The sequence below is a fragment of the Geotrypetes seraphini genome, chromosome 15 (genome assembly GCF_902459505.1).
Source record: "Geotrypetes seraphini chromosome 15, aGeoSer1.1, whole genome shotgun sequence".
In the NCBI taxonomy this organism is placed as follows: Eukaryota; Metazoa; Chordata; class Amphibia; order Gymnophiona; family Dermophiidae; genus Geotrypetes; species Geotrypetes seraphini.
The window spans coordinates 9,992,942-9,999,335 of NC_047098.1; positions in this window are offsets into that span (position 1 = coordinate 9,992,942).

Consider the following 6,394-nt stretch of genomic DNA (forward strand, 5'->3'; position numbering starts at 1 on the left):
TAGGCCGCTCCTTCCTCCTCATCCTCTACGTATCGGCTAAAGTTAGGCACTGGGATGCTGCGCGGGAAGCGAAGCGCAAATTGTGCGTTGGCAATTACGCTTGGAGCTGCCCATAGAGAATACGAGCGTAGGTCTGCGGCGACGCGCCTGGCTTTGAGCGCCAGTACTAATGCCAGCTCAAAGGCACCCCTAACTACTGGTATGTGCGTAACATGTGCATAGAAGTTCTAGGCACGCCCCCTGACCCACCCAGGTCCACACCCCATTGACATTTCAAGCTTGGGGGTTTTTGGGGGGAGGGCGTTAACTGCAAAGTGCAAATTAGTGCCATGTAGCAGTCAAGTTATAGAACAGTGTATAACTTAGGCACTCGTTTTGCACACTAAGGCCCTGATTTTATAAAAGGTGCCTAGATCAGGGCGCTTGGCCAATCTAGGTACCTAACCTTTTTTTTAAAAAAAAAAATTTTAATTGACTTAATTGGCACTGATAATTGAAAGCACCATTATAAACCAATTTAAAAAATGATTTTAAAAATTTATTTGCCAGCAGCCGTTTAACTCGGTAGGTAGCTAACCAGTTGGATGTAGGCGACCGCACCAAGACGCCTACCGGCAAGTAGGCATGGTTTGGAGCGGGTATATTAGGCCAGCAAAACCCTGGCTTAAAAGACCAGCGCCTAAGATGTTCACGCACAATTCTACAAATGCCGCCTAACTTTAATTGACAGATGGTAGGTGCTGTTTTCCCAGGCAACGACTAGTTTATAAAATCTGGCCCTAAGTGTAAAATTATGTGTGCAAGATTCAAGAGTTAATGTATTGGGAAATTAACCGATTAAGGCAGGGGTATCAAAGTCCCTCCTCGAAGGCCGCAATCCAGTCGGCTTTTCAGGATTTCCCCAATGAATATGCATGAGATCTATTAGCATACAATGAAAGCAGTGCATGCAAATAGATCTCATGCATATTCATTGGGGAAATCCTGAAAACCCAACTGGATTGCGGCCCTCAAGGAGGGACTTTGACACCCCTGAACTAAGTGATTAAGGCAGATAAAACACTGTGGTATTGATATAAATTCTAAGAGATTGCAATTCAAAAACATCAACTAAATTTACCACCAACCCCAACAACTTTAATGGCACCGGTACAGCTTCCAGTCTTCATAGATCCAGGAACCTGGTTTTCTTTTATATCTTTCTGTGCATCTTAAGAATGAATTTCTCATATTTTCTTAGGCATAACACTTAGGCCCAGATCCTCTATAGGGCGTTAATATCGGCCGCCGATTGTGCATCAATCATGAGACGACGCCCTATAGAGCATGGGTGTCCAACCTTTTGGCTTCCCTGGGCCGCATTGACCGAAAAATATGTTTGTGGGGCCGCACAAACGCTGCAGCAAGACAGAGGAGGGAGCCGGCAAGACGGTAAACACCCGGGGGCAGCGGAGGAAAACACTGCATCGCCCTCGACCGGGGCTGCGCAAAATACTTCACGGGGCCGCAGGTTGGACACCCCTGCTACAGAGAATCATGCCTCTGTGAAAGAGAGGCACCGAAAATGTAGACCAAGGTTTTCCGGGCCTACATTTCCGGGACCTACGTAGGCGCTTTAGTGGTGCCTAACGCCACTTCTGGCATTAGCCACGCCCTTAGTGGCGTTCAGCAGCCTAAAATGCCTAAGTAGGTGTGATTCCAGCCCATATTATTTAACAGTGCCATCCCCCCCCCCTCCTGTTTTAAACAGCATTTGTTACTTAGACGCTGGTAGGGCGCCTTCCGGCACCTAAATCTAGGCGCTGTTTCTAGAATTTCCCCCTTGGCTTTTAAATTTTCTTAGATATAGCACTTAGCTTTTAAATACAGCAGGCAACCTCCCGCAACACGATCATGTTTTGTTAAAACTGCATGAGGACAGAAATTCCTTTTTATTTCTATGTTCATTCTTCTGCAGTTCCACTTGCTGATTGTCCAGGATATGCCCATAACTCAGTTAATTTCCAGTCAGAGTCTTAGGCTACTCCCAATGCAGCCCAGAATGCACTGGGAAGGAGGCCTAAGACTCTGGTTGTCCCAGGTGCCTAAACCTCCCCTTATGGGAGGGGCCTTATGCGCCTGGACCAATCAGGGCCTTAGGCCCCTCCCCAGTGCAAAGAGGCAGGCCTGCCAGCCAGAGGGAGTAAGTATCCCTCCAGACGGCCTTCATGTTAAAGGAATAGGGGGGAGTCTGGGTGGGCTTTGGGGGTGGGGATTCGGAAGGAGTGCCAGAAGGAGAGAATGGGCATCCCTCCTTTGCATATGGGGCCCAAAGTGGCCACAGAATGTTTTTTCAGGCCCCTGGATAAGATATCAGTCAAACGTAAACAGACTGAGGCCAGATAAGAACCAGAAGGCTCATCTGGTCAGCAAAGCGCACTTCCTAATGCAATGCCAGAGACCGCCAACTTGCCTTTCATGTTGCTTTATGGGCTCCTAAGTTTGAGAGTTCACGCCTCTAAATTAGCCACTACAAATGTCCTAGAGCCGAGTTTCTACACATATGCACCCAGTTTTACTGCATGCCTAAATTGGGGGGTGACAGGTGGATTTAAGGTAAGTAAAAAGGAGCTTTGTGCTGCTTTTTCTTTTTTTTTTTTTTTTTTTAAGCACCGGACACCTAAATTAGGCTTCTAAACTAGGAAAATGGTAGACCTTATTTTAAAAGCCATCTCCCAGGCTTCTATCATTGGCTTTAAAAACAAAACAAAACCCTTTGAATAGCACAAATTTTAAAGTTCAAAATATACTGATCTCGAATACGCTGATCAGTTTTTCAGCACTATCTCGGTAAAATGAAATATCTATTGTACAATGAAAAGCAAACGTAGCTTATCTTGGAGGTGTGTCGCTCCACCGAGTACTGCCGAGGGCTCCGTGTCTGCTCGCTTTTCCATCTTTGTACAGAGAGACTGAAACTTAAAGCGGGACTTGATCCCTGCTGTATTCTGCCGACGATGGCCAATGTTTTACGCTTAAATAAATCGTTTCTTCAGGGCTCTAGAGTGGCAGAGTCTGATTGTTCACGCTACAAGCTATTTTGGCAAGAAAAGACAATCAAACTTATTAAAATTAAGAAATGAATTTAAAAATCCCTAAATTGGAAGCTTTTTCCACATATGTGGTGATTGGATGGCGAGTGGGTGGGAGATTTCATGGTGACATCAGGAAACACTTCACTGAAAGAGTGGTTGATCGATGGAATGGTCTTCCACGTCGGGTAGTTGAGGCCAGTAATGCACTCGACTGCAAGGGACGATGGGATAAACATGTAGGTTCGCTCCGGGGGAAATGCTTAAAAAGAGGGTTCTTGTTGAGGAAGGGTTCTTGGAGTGGGTTCGCTCCGGGAAATTCTTAGAGGGAGGGTTCTTCGAGTGGGCAGACTTGTTGGGCCGACGGCCCTTTTCTGCCGTCATACTCTATGTTTCTATGAGTCCTTCAATAGGGATTTCTTTCCTAGAAGGGCTCCGAGTCTCTGAGCATATGTTGTAAATTTATTTATTTTAATTATTTATATTCAATGTCTCTATCCTAAGTGGTTTACATTCAGGTACTTTATCATATTTCCCTGTCTGTCCCGGTGGGTTCAAACCTTATCTAGTGTACCTGGGACAATGAGGGGATTAAAGGCTCTTTTTACTAAGGTGCGCTAGCGTTTTTAGTGCACGCGCTAAACCGCGCGGTACGCTTCTAGAATAACGCCAGCTCAATGCTTAAGGTCTAGTGCGCGTGGCTATTTTGCACGTTAAGGCCCTAATACACCTTAGTGAAAGGAGCCTTAAGTGATTTGCCCAGGGTCACAAGGAGCAGCGAGGGATTTGAACCCACAACCTTGGGGGTGCTTAGGCTGTAGATTTAAGCCTTAGACAAGGGGTCATTCATTTATGTTCTTTTCATCTCTGTGGCATTTACGTTTTTTGGCTCTCTACCACTTAACTGTCAATGTTAACTCCTCAAAGTTCAACTTAAACTTGAGTCTCCAACAGAACAATTAAAATTGCTGATGAAATACATGCTCTGAAGAAAAAAAATCTGGTAGATTCGTACCCTGGTGTGTGTTTGAAAGACTTTAAGAAAACATACAGCTATCTCCAAAACAGACACAGCCACTGTAGTGATGCCAAAATGGGTCAGATCTGCAATTATTTAGCCCTTTATAATTTAGACTGTTGTGTAATCAGTTATTTGAGCTGCTTCTTCCACCCTCCAATTTTCTGTCCGTGTCCTGTTCAGGGCTTGTACCATGGCCCAGAAATGGACTACATCATCACAGAAGCGAATGTCAGTTGATGCAAAAGATCTCGATAATAGCTATCTGCATAAACAAGCTAAGCTGGTCTAGTTCAGTGCTTGACTTGTTTGGGCCGGGTGTACTATTTTGAGATTTACTTGTCTTCAAATGACAAGATGTCGTTGTCATCTCCAGAGTAGAACAGCTGCACTACTGGAGCCCAACACTGAACTTTATTCTCAAGGGTGCATTCCTTTGGTTTTTAATAGAGAATGGCACGGGGCTACATTTTTCCCTGTCAAGTTTATCAGCAAAATTTGATTGATCGCCTATTAGAATCACTAAGCGATGTACAAATCAAAAATAAAAGAGGTTCACATTTAACAATTTTATGACCTAAACATACAAGAATTTGGGAAGGAAGGGATGAAAGTTACAATTTTCAAGTAGAGTAGAAAAGGGAAAGAACAAAAGGAAAAGGGTGGTAAACCACCGCATTTTTAGCAAGACATATTCTGCTTTTAAATATTGAATGCATCTCTAAATAAATAAGATTTTAAAAGTTTTTTTAAATGTTAAAACGTCTTTTTCATTACGAATATATTGTGGAAGGGCGTTCCACCATAGGGGACCCGTCACAGAGAATATGTCAGCCCTTCTCGTACCAATGATTTTTAGGGAAGGGACTGAAAGAAGGTTCTGACCAGTAGAGCGAAGTAAGTGTTGTGTGCTATGAGGTATTAAGAGTCTAGATATGAATTGGGGTTCCTCTGAAGCTAAAGTTTTAAAGATGAGCAGTGTTATTTTAAAAGTGATTCTATGGCTAATGGGGAGCCAATGAGAATCTATCAATAATGGTGAGACATGATCATATTTCCTGGCGTTGTACGTTAATTTTATTGCAGTATTTTGAATCAGTTGTAATCTCCTTCATTCTTTCTGTGAAATATTAAGAAAGAGAGCATTGCAATAATCGAGTTTTGAAATGACTAAAGAATGTCCCCACGGGAACTCTGTCCCCGCCCCCATGCCCGTGAGTGTTGTCGCTGTCCCTGCCCCACTCCTGTAAGCTCAGCCTTAAACCCCCACACAAGCCTCGAACACTTATGATTTTAACGTGTTTGAGGCTTGTGAAGATGAGGACGGAGCTTGCAGGAATGAGTCAAAGATGGGAAAATGAGTTCCCGTGGTGACGGGGAGAAATTTGTCCCTGTGTCATTCTCTACTTGGGGAGAACGGTATAAACACTGAATAAATAGCGTGAAATCTGATAACCAGAGCTGGTATTGTGACATCATCATGCCTCAATCCACCAATGCCTAAGAGCCAACCTCATCAGTGATGTCACAATGGCTTGATTGTCCTCTACTTGGCTCATTTTTATTTCTAGAGTGGTGTAGTGTAGAGACATGGGAACAAATTTGGCCCCCGTCCCTGTTCTTGCCCCATTCCTGTAAGCTCTGCCTTAACCGCACAAGCCTCAAACACTTATTTTTAAAGCGTTCGAGTTTTGTGCAGATGAGGACGGAGCTTGCAGGAATGGTGCAGGGCCAGGACAAGAATCGGATGGGATGGGAAAATGAGTTCCCACGGGGACAGGGAAAAATTGTCCCGGTGTCATTGCCAGAAGTTCTCAACCCTGATCAGGGTCAGGCTGAGTAGACCTGGATATCGGATATCAAAATGAGTGCGAGGCTCGGATCTGAAAAGTGTTTACTGTAATTCCGTCAACAAGGCTTGGTGAAATCCAGGTTCCGCCTCTCCTAATCTTCAGCTCCTGCATCTTTCTCACAAATGCAATATGTTCCTGAAGGAAATGTTAGACAATGTGCGGAGAGCTTTAAAGATGAGGCTCTTTTGCATACGGCCACTGCACTGAAATTTCAAACAAGTCACCACTGAACTCGGACTGAAGAAAGGGAAGTGGGAGGAACAGTGTGATCGTATCCTTAAGTGTTAGGTGGAAAAGGAGGTGATTGGAAGGTACAGAGCAGAAGGGAAGGGTTGTAATTAAAATAGGATGAGCCATAAAATATCTACCATAATCACTATCCTCTCTCTCTACTTGCATTTCAAGAAATTGATGACTAACTGAGATTACCATAGGGTGTGGTTGAGGGTATA